At 51.7% G+C, this 14,455-nt stretch overlaps 1 protein-coding gene across 1 annotated transcript in view; it reads left to right on the top strand.

The window, feature by feature from the left end:
* KLHL29 (kelch-like family member 29) overlaps nt 1-14,455 on the top strand; it is a 289,304-nt gene that overhangs the window by 73,612 nt on the left and 201,237 nt on the right. Inside the window, exon 2 of the mRNA XM_012660442.1 lies at nt 4,759-4,866. The gene's annotated coding sequence lies outside the window, so the exon portion shown is untranslated. The remainder of the gene's footprint in view (nt 1-4,758; nt 4,867-14,455) is intronic.

The raw sequence follows: 14,455 nt of genomic DNA, 5'->3' as shown, positions 1-14,455 counted from the left end.
GAGCCCTGTGTCTTTATTCAGCCCGTTGGTGGTGACTGCAGAGTGAACGCGAGACAGCTTATTTGCCACGAGCCTCTGTTTCCTCCCCTCTAAAATGGGCATAATAAAAATAATCAACTCATAAATTTGTTAGAAAAAGTAAATGAGAAAATGTAAGCTTCAAGCATTATGAAAATTTTGTTCTCTCTCAATCAGGCCCTGGGGCAGATACTATCTGCAGATACTATCTTTCTTGGACGAATTCATGCCCACAAAAAAGCTTGCCAGGAGGTGCATCCTTGCAGTTGAAAATAAGTAATGGATCTCATCAGTGGCCAATTCTGGCTCTGTAATGGAATAGGAAGTCTCTGCCTCGTGCTGGGTGGACTCCCATAATGTACTCCATCTTCGCACCTTCATTCTCCCCTTTTAAAAGCAGTGCCTTCCATACCCCTCAGCCCACGAACTGTCGTGAACCTGATGGATAAACCTTCTAGGAGTGTTTATTTTTGTGTTGGCAAGACGCCTGCAGGCTCTGGTGAGCCCATGGTTGATATTATTAATGGATGGCCTGTTTTTCTCTCTTCTTAAAAGAAATAGGGATATGAATGAGAGTTCCCCTTGCAGGATACATCTGGAGCAGACATTCAAGACCGTCGTCGGGATGTCTGGAATGCCTGCCTGGGCTACCAGGAGAGTGGGCTGGGGAGCTGGTTTTCTCCCTGTGGTTTACAGCCTCCAGTTCCTTTGCTTTTCTTCTCTAAGGAAGAAAGAGTGTTTGTTTCCCACTTTGCTGAGGGGTGCTGAACTTCTGGGCTCTGGGACAGTAATTGGGGAGCATGGTCAAGACTCAGGCAGGGTTGCTTTCTGATCCTGCATCAAACTGGAGACTCTCTAATTGGTTTCTCCTCTCTGAAGGCAGTTTCTCTCCAAAAAAACAAATACACAAACAAACATTGGTGTCTTTTATAGAGAAGTAAAAAATCTTGGGGCCCTTGCTTATCATTCTCTTGGCAATCAATTTGGTTTGTGTCAGGAATCGTCTTCCTTTATAAACTTAAAACGGATCTCAAAATTTTTCTTTAGTTTCATTTTGAAGCTCTCCCAGCATTTAACCCAAACAGCCCATTCAAGGGTCTTGCTTTCATCTTGATCTTAATGCCCTGTCAAAGCCAATTAGCATCTCTTAAGCTCCTTGGGAAGGTGAAGGTCATAAGAGCCTTTTCCACCTGCAGTGACTGATCACCTACTGTATTTTTTAAATAAATAGTCCCCTATCCTTTGGCTTTTTAATGTTATTTTCCTGAAGACTGTAAACTGTCCCTTGATGACAAAATTAGTGCAAGGGAAAGGGTCATTTTGACCAGAGATGTCCGAAATTCAGCCCTAAAAGCTCCAGGGGAAAATAGAAAACCTTACCTAGCTGCCTGTGATTTCGTTGGTTCATTCCTGAGATTCATCTTCCCAAGCCATGATCTTTGGAAACATAAGGTTTTACAATGTTCACTTGGGAACAAAATTATTACTAGAAATCGGTTCTAGTAATTTATTTCAAAATCCCTTTAAATACCGTGCATCTCATTAGAGTATTAATAGAATGTGTTTATGTGCGTGGACGTATCTTATACTCCTCCTAAGAAGCAAAAATAATGAGTCGAGGATCTGTTATATACCACCGTGGGATGTGTGCTGTGGACCAGAGATACAAACAAATAAGGTATATTTCTCAGAAAGCCCAGGATCTAACTACAAGGAGTGGAGGTCGGGTAGGAGGAAAGAGAGCAAGGAAGGGAAGATGCAAAAAAGTAAATAAAATCTGAGACAGACACTAATGCCAAATGTGAGCTGAGAACAGTTGGAAACCCCTCAACGGAAGAGTTTGTGGTTGGGGCGGGCAACGGCGTCGTGAAGCAGGTGCCACTTGCCCTGGGACTTCGAGTGGGTGATGGCAGCGCTGAGGCTGCGGTGTTAGTGGAGGAGGAGGAGGATTATGTAACGGGTTCTCTAGTTTTTAGAATGGGAAACAGAGGTTCATAGGGATTAAATAACTTACCTGGTGTCACAAAACTAAGTGGCAGTGTTAGAATTCTGAATCAGATCTGTCTGATTCCAAAGTCCTGCTTTTAACCCTCTCTGCAAATGCATCTGTCGGGGCCTTGAAAGGAAACAGACACATTCAAATGTGTAATTGGAGGAGAGTTAAATAAAAGGACTACCCACGAAGGAGCAGGCGCAGTATAAAGAACCCGCCATAGAGCGGTGCCCAGGGCTCATAACTGGGGCTGAGGGAAATTACCACCTCTGAGCCTAAGTGGGCAGGGGAGGGAGCCATTGCTGGACCCAGAGAGAGCCACATGCAGCACCCTGTCCCCCAAGGTGGGCCATGACCTTCAGCCGAGGGACACTGAGGGAGGGAAGCAGGGGAAAAAATACCTGACCGCAGCCCAATGCCCGGTGTCCTGCAGGTGCTGTGTGGGCTGCACCTACCCAGAAGTCAGAGGGTCTCAGAGCTGGAAGGGTGGTCAGGTGAGGTCCCCAGGGCATAGAACAGGGTGGGGCGGGTGAAAGGAGACCCAGAGAGGCAAACAGAAGACACCCAGCACAGTCTGTAATGGCCAACGTGGCCGTTCATCGGGATCTTTTCCTTGGCACATTAGGGAAAATTCTAAAGAACTCAGCTTTGCATATGGTTTCTTTTTGTTCAAGACAGCTTCAGTTATCTCCTCTAGAAGTGGCCTCTGGGGACCACAGAGTAGGAAGGGCAAGGCCGTTGTCATCAAGACGGGCAGACAGCCCTGTGCTCCTTTCCCCACTCCCGCCCTCCATGCTCCTGCGTGGCCTGCGTCGTGCCCATCCTCGGCACAGCCTCGGTGCAACTGGGATGCAGCGTTGGCTAGCGGAAGACAGTTGAGCCATCTGGGCTGAGGAGAAGGGAAGCAGGTTCGCCTGATACTGACCTCTGAGAGTTTGGGGAGCCCCTTCCAAAGATGGCAGCTGGGATCTTGGGCTCCGAGTTAGTGGCCTTTACAGTGGCCTACAAGGCCCTGCACAATCGGGACACTCACCTCCTACTACAGTCTCCCTCACCCAGCCACCGTGGCTTCCTTGCTGACCCTGGAACACAGCAGCCATGTTCCCCCCTCGGGTGCTGGCGCCGGCTCTTCCCTCTGCCTGGAATGCTCAGCTCAGCCCAGAGTCCTGCATGACCTACCGCTCGTGTCCTTGTGTGCTCCCGTGTCGTCCACTCACCAGGCTGACCCTGCCCACCCTGTTTAAACTGCACCACCGTCCCCCAGCACTCCCCACGCTGCTCCACTCTTCTCAAATAAGTAGCACTTACTACCTTCTACTGTGCTAACACTTTTCACTTAGTTCTTATGTTTATTATATATTTCATGTTTCCACCGTCTAGAATATGAGTTCCATGAGGGCAGGAATATTTGTTTTATTCACTCATGTGCCTAGAGCATTGCCTGACACGTGGCAGACAATCAATATTTATTCAATGAATGAATGAACAAGATTCTCAAGAACCTAAAAATGGTCTGACCTTCCTCTTCCAGACCTCTCCCTTTCACCAACACATGCCTGCCCAGGATCTGGAGTCCCAGGAACACACTGATCTTTTTCTTATCACCAGTACTGCTGATACCCTGTGGCTAACGTGATCAATTGTGCATCCTGTAGGCTCGGTAGAGGAAATGTACTCACCACCTTGGCTCTGTGTCAAAATTAAATGGTGACCTTGGCTTCCTTTGCTTCCCCACGGAGTTTATTTCATCGTAAAGGGAACGCTCTATCCTTGGGAAAAATAATATATTTTTGCCACCTTCAGCTTTAAAATGGCTACTTGATATGGCCCACGTGTGTCTCTGTCAGTGGCAGCTGAAAAAGCTTAGGTTGAGAGGATCTGAGAAAGCCCCATCGCATTGTCGGAGAGAAGCCGGCCATAAGGTGGAATCAGTTTACAATAACTTATTTACCTGTCCAAATCCTTCAGATAACATTAAAGCTTTCCCCTGCTACCCAGGACTCTGGAGTGCTGAGAGGAAAAAGGAAAATCAATTGATAATGATATATCCAGTTTAAAAAAATATATTGATTCCCAGGTAATGACAGTCGTGCGTTTTTGCAGTGGAGAATGCCATTTCCCGTCGTGAAGATGACTTTCTCATACATTACATTTAAAAGAGGGGACTAGGAATAGCCCTGCCTCCCCGTAAAAGATAGCCTCTATCTACTAGGTATTAAATCTATAATATTTTTAAGAAACATTTTCTCCAGGGAATCTATTCTTTGCTTCCTCAAGGTCTTCTTGCCCATTGTCTGAAAGAAGTAATGATTTGTTTTTGTAATTCTAGAGTTTGTGTCCTTTTCAGCATTAGATTAAAGACTTAAATTTTTTATTTTTCCCCATTGCTGGAGTTTCTTCATTTGGATTAGATGGAAGACAATGCCATTGTTCTCACTCTTATTCAGTGTCAATGGCTCAGTGGTGGGGATTAGGGCTTTGTGTGTGTGGGGACAGGGAGGGACACCTAGTGTCTGCCACTTGGGTTACTCTGCTACTCACTTCGCCCCATTATCTGCGTGTGGGGCAGAATTTGGGATCCCCCATGTGAGACAGTCCACACTAGGCAGCCCAGCATCGGGGCAATCCAAGGCAGAGACTAGCATCCATTCAGGGTGAGGATCCTCTAAGAATTCAAAGTAGATCTCTTTGCAAAAAATGATACCATTTCCCCACCCCAACCCCACTCTTTTCCCCTCTCTTTCTAGACTGTCTGGCTTCCTGGTCATGCTCACGCCTTGCTAAGTGTTGGTGGCCATCAAGGATTTTACATCCTGGGGACGAATCCAGAGCTTGCCAGAGACGGGCGGCACAAGGTAGGTCTCTGCTCAGCTCACCTGGAAATAAGAAAGGCCTGAGGCCTGGGCACAGCCGGCTCTCCCCTCTCACACGTCATGTCTGAGGGAAGGGAGGAGAATGTAGCTGGCCCCTCAACCCTTTGGTCAGCGAGATTTTCACCACAGGCATGTGATCCGCTGGTGCGAGGGCTTAGCTAAGCCATCTTGGCCTCAGCCCTCCCGGAATCCACCCGAGAGATCGCTTTGACTCTTCTTCACTCACCTGCGTCTTGAGTTTCCCCAGGAGGTTAGATCTGGTGGGTAGCCAGCAGCTAGGTGACCTTTAGCTCCTCAAACACTGTCATTCTTCTTTCTTTTGTAATTTAACAAATTTAAGTTTTATAATTTAACTTTTTTGTTGTTAAAATGTATTATTAAATATCATGACAATATTATTTGTTCATTGTAAAAAGAGTTTAAAAGATAGTAGCTAAAATTATATAAATGACTTATAATCATATTCCCCAGAGATGACCATTTCAGTGCCTCTGCCAGGCTTTTTCTTACGCACATACGTAGAGAATGCATGCACACATGTGCCCAGATCGTACTGTAGATATTGCTTGGTGGCATGTTATTTTGAGTCAACAATATGTCAAGGTATATTTTTATGTCGGTAAATAGAAATCTATGTCATCATTTACACATAACACCACCACGAATGTTTTTTCCTATGTATCTTTGCATGGTCATTTGATTATTTCCTTGGGTTAAATTTATAGGTCTGGCCTAAAGTCTTGATTCGAGGTTCTCAAACTAGGTTCAGGCAGCTGGGAGAGCGAGCGGAATGTGGCCTACCTTGGGAGGGCAAGATCTTCTGAAAAGAATCTGCAAGATTGCTCTAGCTCCCAACCAGCGGGCCAGGAGTGTTCCTGCAGACATAGGCAGGCCTGGAGCTGGAGTTGGCAACACTCGCCCCATTGAAGGGATGGGGGCTGGGCCTGGGATTCAGGACAGTGGAGGCTGAGCTGGCCCAGCCTGGCGTGTCCTTGTGGCACTTGAGCCTTTGGGAGTCCATGGGCCAAAGCTGCGTCTGCACAACACACAGGGCCTAGCGCCAGGTGAGCACAGGCCACAGCGGCCCCAGCACCGCGTTATTCTCAGCGCCCCGCTCTGGTCCCCTCTGTCCAGGAGACTCCTGGCCTCTGCCTGGGGCCGACTGTGGCCTGAGCCCCAGCTTCCCTCCGCAGCAGGGGCAGAGCATCAGACCAGCAGAGTCCCTGCCACGTCCAGATTCTCTGCTGTCAGAGAGCTTTCTCTGTGGACGCAGAGACGGTGGGGTTGAGGATGGCCCTCCACTGCCAGAGCCCTTGCACAGACAGGAGAAAATGTGGCGCTAGGATCTCAGCCTGCAGGTAGCCGTAGTTGTCAGCAGGAAGTGGGAAGAGGCTCCAGCCTGGGCCGGGATCAGCCACTGCAGTGGGAGAAGCCCTGCCACCCACCCCGCTGCGCATCCAGCCTGCCGCCACCCAGCAGCCCAGTGGGGGCAGCCAGAGGAGGACAGATGGGTTCCTGACCTAGAGAGCTGGTGGGCTGTTGGCACACGCCTACTGGCACCACTGAGTGGGCACAGCTGTCCTTGTTAGTTATCCTGGACACTGGGGAGTGGTTTGCCTCTGTGTCTGTCGGGTCAGAGAAGGGGGGTTGGAAAACAAGACAGTTAAGCCTCGGTTTGGTGACTGTAGCATTTCCAGCTCCTAGACAGGCAGAGAAAAGATTAGAAGATGCCGTTCACAGAAGTCAGCTTTCCTTGGATGTGCCTTTGAGCTTTAGACGCTGTGGCAGGAGGGAAGAGGATAGAGAGTCCCCAGGGCAGTGGGTCTTGCTGTCTCACATGGTGGCCCTTAGCTTGAAGTCTTCTCTTCCCTGCTGCTGATACAGAGTGACACATGGCTCTTGCTCATCCCAGCCCCCAAGAAGGACAGAAGGGACCTTAAAGGTGGTCTCACCAGGCATGCCTGGTAGAATGCACCCTTTGAGGGCCTCAGTCTCTGTATCCCCCAGACTGGTGTTCCCAGACTCATGTCTGCCTTCCCTAAGACTCGGCCAGTGCCTGGAGGATGGGAATCCCATCTGAGCCATCTGTGGTTCTGCCCCCGCCAGCCCCACGAGCGCCTACTGGGTTTGGAGTAAACACATGGCCGCACTGCAGCCAGGACCGTGCCTGAGGGCACCCCCCACGCATGGCCTAGTGTGCAACATGCTCTCCCCTTACTGAGCCCATAGATTCCCAAGAAGATAAGAAGGTTCCGAGACCCACTGTGCCCTGGTGATCAGTGGCAGAACCTATCAGCTTACTGTGGAAACTGGGCCAGCTCGCCAGGCTCTGTGTAACCTGCTACTGAGCTGGCCGGTTCAGGAGCAGAGCACGGAGGGCTGCTCTCTGCTTTTCAGCGGTTTGATGAAAACCACCCAAGTAACCAAGGGTGAGCTAGCAGGAGTGAAATCCGATACCTGCACTGTGGGGCAGGGCGGGAAGTTGAGCTGAGGACTGGTTTGTGCAGGACCACAGGCTGGGGCACGAATGGCCTTAGCGGACACCGGGGGCCTTGGCGGTGGTGCAGGGCAGTGCGGGTCCTCACTGGCGCTGGAGCCACCCTGTGCGGCATCCCTGCCCTCCTCCTCGGGACTGTCTCAGTACTGCCTATCCGGGACGTTCACCCCATTGCCCTCAGCAGACAAAATGCCCTGCGTGCCCCCTGCATCCTCAAGGTCATTGCAAATGTCTCTGGAGCTAATGGGACTTGGAGCTGGTCCATCAGAGCACACCGTGCGCCTGCCGTGCCCTGGTCTCCTGGGTCCACCGCAATCCTGCAGGCGCCCTCTCTGGCCACTCTCTCCTGTCCTCTGTCTGCCTTCGCTCTGGCGCTAGGACAGCCTTGCTTCCTAGAGCTGTCGGGTCCGTCCTCCCCTCCTCGGCTTCCTTCTCCATTCCCTTGTGGCCTCCGTGGGGTCCTCCCCAAGGAGGGGCCTGAGGGCAGACATCTCGGGGCTTGTGGCCAACACAGACACTTTGCCACCCTCTTGTCCTCTGACTACTGCTGCCTTTGCTGGCCACACTAGGGACCTCCGCAGCCCCTTCCCCCACTGGGCGTTGGGGTGCTCAGACCCCTGAGAAGGCCACTTGGCCACTCAACTGTCTGGGACCCGTATCCCTCAGCAGAGCCTTAGCCGAGCCCTCAGCCCGGCCCAGGTGTCGTTCGGACCGCTGGCCCCTTCCTGCCAGCACCTGCCGCTGTTCCACGGCTTTCCACTGAGAGGGCCTCCAGACCTCCAGCTGCGCCGCCCACCACAGGACCAGCAAGTGGCCTCCCTCCGCCCCTCCAGCTTCGTGGGGAAACAGAGCTGCTCTCCCTCTTGCCACGGGGACTGCGGGCCTCCGACTCCTCTGCCGCCTCCCTCCTGTCAGTGAGAGGCTTCCTCAGCTCCCTGGCTCCAGCCATCTCTGCTGCCCTGTTGCAGCTGTCCCCAGGCTTGACTCCCACATGGCACCTCTGTCCTAAGGCCCAGACCCTTCTCCAAAGGCTCCTGCGTCAGTGCCCTGCCTGTCTGATTCTCAGCTCGGACTCGGCCGGTCTGAAAAAAAGCTGCTGCGTTGCTTCCTCGATGACCCCTTCTATGAGGGGCCCCTCCGCCCTGCTCTCGCTGATGATGGATAATCCATCTCTTCTTTCAGATACTCCAAAATCTACCCCCGGGATCAAACCATCCAAAAGCTGGGTACCTCGGCCATGTCACACTGTGTTCGTCTCACCCATTCCACCCCAGAACGCTTTTACATGAACTGTGCGGGATTCTAGAATATCTGCTGCCCTCCAGATCACAGCGATGTGCCCGCATTTAGGATTTTGTGGCAGTTCCTGTTGATCCTGTCACTTGTGACTCCTTGGCTATGACCCTTGGGAGAAGTAGCTCTGATTTCAGCACAGACATATTCTTCTCTCAAGCCATTGTCTCAGCGGCTCACAGGTCCATGAATCGTGTTGTAGCAGATCAGAGCCTTGTTTGCCTCTCGCAAGCTCTCTAAGCAGTAGCTCTCAACCTGGCTGCATATTAAAGTCACCTAGGGAGAGTTTTGAATTCCCCAGACCCAGGCTACATACCAGATCAGTGACATCAAAATCTGTGTGCGGTAGGCCCAGGGATTAGTATTTTTGTAAACTCCCCAGGTGATTCCAATGGGCAGCTAAGGCCAGAAGCACTGCCAAGCCTGGAGGCGAATTTGTGGCCCACCTGTAGCCTGTGCATGGGACTTTCTAAATATGATTTCATGTAGGCGACATTCCCTGCTCCATTTCCTGCGCCTACACTTGTTATTCTCTCTCCTACTTTTGATTTATGGTGTCTTAACGTATCCTTTTAGGTCCCCTGCAATCCTTTCTGGAACTTGGGGAGGTGAAAACAAACAGAATAGAAAGTTCCCTGCTTTTCTCAGGCTGGGACCTGGGCACAGCTCCCACCCCAGTCAGGCCTCCCAGAAAGAGAGCTGGAGCCTCCTGTTGCCAGCCATAGGCCGGGTCAGCGGCCTCATTATAGTAATCCCACAACAGGGAATTGCAACCAGGTCTGCCCAGAGCCCTCCAAGGCCCCACAGGAGAGGCTTGCTCCATTCACGCCATCTGTAATGCTGAGACAGGACTGGGGGGAGGCCAGGGATGGCTGGGGCTGGCCACCAGAGCATCACCCAGCCCAGGACCGCGGCCAGTTGGGACCCCCTCCTCTGCCATTCTGGTCCACTCCACTCACCGCCACACTGAACAGCAGGCGGAGATTGTTGGCAAAAGGCAGGCGATGCCCAGAGCAGGACTGGGAATCTTTCCGAATCCTGGCAGCCAAGGGGCTAGGAACAGGATGCACAAGGCAGTCTCTGAGCTAAGGCGGGTGGAGTGGAGGGGCACACAGCAGTCCAGTCTAGCTGCAGAACCTCATTTGGCACCTGGGCTAGAAATAGCTTCTCTGCAAACCTCAGAGTTTATTTTTGTGTCAAAATTTGATTTTCCAAGCAGCCAGTCTCCTTGCTTACTTTGCACCTGCTCCAGTGGCCGGGGCTGCCGGGAACCGTTGTGAGTCTGTGTCCTCCATGAGGGCATCTGGCTGAGGAGGCGTGGGGCTGACGCCCAGCCTGCACTCTGGGCGCTTTGCTGTGCCCTTGAGAGCTCGGAGGGAGGAGTGACTCTTTCTAATTTGCACAAAATACCGAATGAGGCTAGTAGTGGCTCTGCCCGCACCCTGCTCAGGGAAGCACCATGTGTGCACAGGTGGAGTGACCGTGCTCCAGAAGTTGTGGACCCTGATTGGTGATCTCCTTTACTCATACTCAAAAGCCACTCAAAAAAACTTTTAAACTGTAGTCTTCTAATCATAAATTTCTCTCCTTCCCTCTCCCCCTTCTCTCTCTTGCAACAGGACAGATCGTACCAGGAGTATTGGGGGCTGTAGGCTGAATACCCAGCACATGGTGAAACAAAAGGGTGTTTCATCACTCATTCATTCATTCACTCATTCCTTCAACACGTTCTGGCAGCCACACTGTGTATGGTTCTTACTGGGATCCAGAGGGGTCAGACCAAAGCCCTGTCCTCAAGGGGCTCTCGGTCCAGTGGGGAGACCAGCAAGTAAATACATTCTTTTGTGATAAACATGATCAATTCTTATGTGATAAATATATGATAAAGGCAACAAGAAAAATGTATTAAAAGTGCTATGGAAGAACCACTCATTCACTTGACAGGTATTTACTGAGCACCCACTATAGTGCTAGGCATTGTTCTAGGCACCGGGGATATCACAGTCACCATGTGAGACAAAATCCCCTGACCCGGAGCACACATTTGAGGGGATGGTCAAAACCTCAGGCTTCAGTGAAGAGGTTACTTTAAGCTGGAAATCAAAGACCATATGTATGTATGTGTGTACAGGGAACATTCCAGGCAATGGGAACAGCTTGTGGAAAGGCCTGAAGATATAAAAGGACCAGAGAGGCCGGGCGCGGTGGCTCACGCCTGTAATCCTAGCACTCTGGGAGGCTGAGGCGGGCGGATTGTTTGAGCTCAGGAGTTCGAGACCAGCCTGAGCAAGAGCGAGACCCCATCTCTACCAAAAATAGAAAGAAATTAATTGGACAGCTAAAAATATATATAGAAAAAATTAGCTGGGCATGGTGGTGCATGCCTGTAGTCCCAGCTACTCGGGAGGCTGAGGCAGTAGGATTGCTTGAGCCCAGGAGTTTGAGGTTGCTGTGAGCTAGGCTGACGCCACGGCACTCACTCTAGCCCGGGCAACAAAGTGAGACTCTGTCTCAAAAAAAAAAAAGGACCAGGGAGATCAGAACATAAGTGCTAAGAATTGGGAGATGTTGCTGGAAAGATAGTTGGGTCTCAGCAGTAATGGGCCTTGAATGCCATGCCAAGTCCCCTGACAATGGGGACATAGCTGGCCAAGCCATTCTCATAGCCAAGCTTCCGTGTATCCAAAACAGAGACTCCCTGACCCCAAAACAGAGATTCCTTGGCAGCCACTACCCCACCCCCAATTTGTTAGAACATCCAAGGCTAAAGAAGTATGACTTACGTTATGTTACCTCCTGTGACCCAGTGCTTTTAGTTTGCAAAGTGTTTTCACATAATTGCCTCTCCTGGTTGTGAGAAGGACCCTAGGAAGTAGACAGAGAGGGATTATCATTGCCATGTATTGTACCAAGGAGCAAACCAAGGCCCAGAGAGGGCCAATGTCTTGCCCAAGGTCACACAACCAATCGAAGCAGACACTAGAGACCCTGTCTCCTGGTTCCTAATCCATAGGTCCCTCTCACCCCCATATCAACTGCCACTTTTTATGTTGAAGCCAAAAAGCTCTGAGCAAGTGTCAATCATGTGCCTACCTGCCTTCTATAAGCATTAGCTGAGCACATACTATGTGTCAAGCCCAGCATTGAATGGCCATCTGCTGGGCCTCAGTGTGGTCCCAACCCGCACCCAGGAAGAAAACAAAAAGGGTCACATCTGGGCTGTCCTCTTCCCACCCACCACAATCCAAGAGACTTAAGGACCATGAGTTGGCCAGACCCAGGCCTGCACCCTCCTGAACCACGTGGAACGAGGCTCAGAATTACCATCATAGGTGGAGACCACTCTACTTGTTCCTGAGTCCTCTCATCTCGGTCACTCGGAGGCTCGTTAATGACAGCTGCCAGTACGTGTTTGAGAGAATGAGGAGATGAAGCCTCATCCTCAGAGCTGGAGCTCGCCCGTGTAAGACACGCGCAGCCTAGCAATCCTCATGGGCCGCCCTTTGATTTGTAGCAACTCATTTAGATAAAAGCATCTGGTTCGTAAGGTAGCGACAACAAAAAAATCATTAAAAGCACATCTCTGCTTTTACAAAGTAACCTAGTAACAGCACAGGAGGTAACAATTAACCCGGCCCCTCTTCTCCGAGTACACAGGCAGGTGCCGAGAGTGGGAAATGGAAGTGAGAAAACAGAGGCTCTTTCCAGGCCCCTTCCGAGATCAGTGCTCAGGGACGCATGTGAGGCAGCCCCCAGCCAGCCAGAGAGCCTCGCCCGCCCATTAGCGCAGAGAGGAGGTGCCCTGTCTCTCCATCTCAGAATAAACACTGCAATTATTTATTTAGCACCAGTTCAAGGCTTTCTGAAATGCATCCAAAGTGCTCCACCGTCTCACACAGGTATGCCCTGAGCTGCAGCTACTGACTTGGAGAATGGGATAAAGGAAATCTGACTCACACCTGCTGGCCTGTGCAGGCCCCCTGCTCCCATCCACGGACTCCTGGGCTCCCTAACTCGCCCTGCGGGCTGGTATCCCACCTGGGAGCACTTTGCCCTGACAAGCCCGAGTCTCCCGGAAGAGCCGCTCCCATCCCTACACTCCTCCTGGCAAAGTGCTCCCGGGCCACACACCCCCACCTCGGGAATTCTCTCTCCCGATGCCTTTGCACTGTTTCTCTCCCTGGCACCCATTTAGTGCTTGCTGCTTCTTGGTCCAGGGTGGTCCTTTCACTGTCCAGTGTGCCCAAGGCTCATCCCCCAAAGCTGTGAGCTCTCTGGGGGCAGGAGGGCAGCCCTGCAGCGCTGAGCACGTACAAACAATGAAAAGGAATTATGAATGGAAAAAGTCAGCTGCCACAGCCTCGGGCTGTGCCCCTGGGCCCCTCAGCCTCCCCTCCCTCCCATCACAGGACCCTCCTGGGAGACTGCTGGGAGTTGCTTGAGAGCAGGAGCTGTGTCTCAGTCACTGGGTCCCTACCCAAAGCCCACACGAAAAGGCTGTCTGGTATTTCCAGGATGAACGAATGATCAGAAGCGGTTCATTTAACCTGTCTAACCTATGCATGACGGGGGCCAGCCACACCCATCAGAGCAGCTCACGTCCACCCACCTAGAGCAGAGCGTGCTGCACTGACCCTGCCCTCAAGGCCACCACCCCCTGGGACACCACACACCCAGCCCAGAGCTCTCCTTCCCACTGTTCCAAGCACAGCGCACGGTCCAAGAGGAAGACAGGCCTCCTTGTTAGAACCCAGAGTCTCAATATGCTCAATTCACATTCCAGCGGTGCTTAGAAAGCTGCACTCCATGTTCACAGGGTCCTCACAGCGCTCATTCATTCATTCAGGCAGCATTTATAGTGAGCAGGAGAGGGTAGTGGCCACGGGCACAGTTGCTGGAGCCGTACTGCCCGGGTCCTAATCCCAGCCCTGCCCCTGACCAGCCGTGAGACTTCCCATACAGGGTTTAACCTCCCCGTGCCTCCGTTTCTTCATGTGCAAAGTAGGGATTATAATAATGCTTACCTCAGCTGGCGGGTGTAGGACTAAATGAGTTAATGCGATGAAGCACCTGGAACATGCATGGAATATAGCACCATACACGGGTTTGCTGTTATTCTGAAGGGCCGGGGTGCCACTGGGTCACGGACTTAATTCATAGCCTCTTCAGGACCAGATGCACCTTCAAGGAAGGTGCTGTGTGCCCACCTCCCATGCTCCACCGCGTCCTCGCGCAGCCTTTGCTCGCTGCATGTATTCAGCCAGCAGGGGACTCGTGCGCCCAGGGAAGCGGCCATCGCCAGCCTACAGAGACCCCCACACAGCCACTGGGCAGCCTCCTGTTCCGATTCTCCATGGGCCACAGCAGAAGGTCCTGGTGGGGGATCTCACGTACTTGTCACAGCCCCTGATGAGGACCCGAACTGATAGCACACAGTGGGATCCAGTGGCCCAGACCCAGATGCTCACCAGTGGCCATCTGCCACTGACTGGCTTTGAGACCTGGAAACATGTCCCTGCCCCTCTTCGGATCTCGTTTTCTTCTCTGTATCAGGAGGGCTTGGATTCGTGATTGGTCAGTCAGGCTCTGTCCCTAGGAGTGACCCTCTGGATGTGGCCGTGTGAGGACCTCTGGGACTCCACCACAGTTAGCACTGTGGCCTCAGAAATTATGTCAGCCCATCCTGGGGGCATCTGTCATTAACAATTATGAAGTCATTATCTGGTAAATAATTCATAACCCTAGAGGTGGGATAAGCTGCCAGTAAACAATAATCCATTT

Source organism: Propithecus coquereli, unplaced genomic scaffold, assembly GCF_000956105.1.
Source record: "Propithecus coquereli isolate 6110/MARCELLA unplaced genomic scaffold, Pcoq_1.0 Scaffold668, whole genome shotgun sequence".
NCBI lineage: Eukaryota > Metazoa > Chordata > Mammalia > Primates > Indriidae > Propithecus > Propithecus coquereli.
The sequence above is the reverse complement of the archived record's forward strand: the minus strand, read 5'-3'. Positions and strand labels throughout refer to the sequence as shown.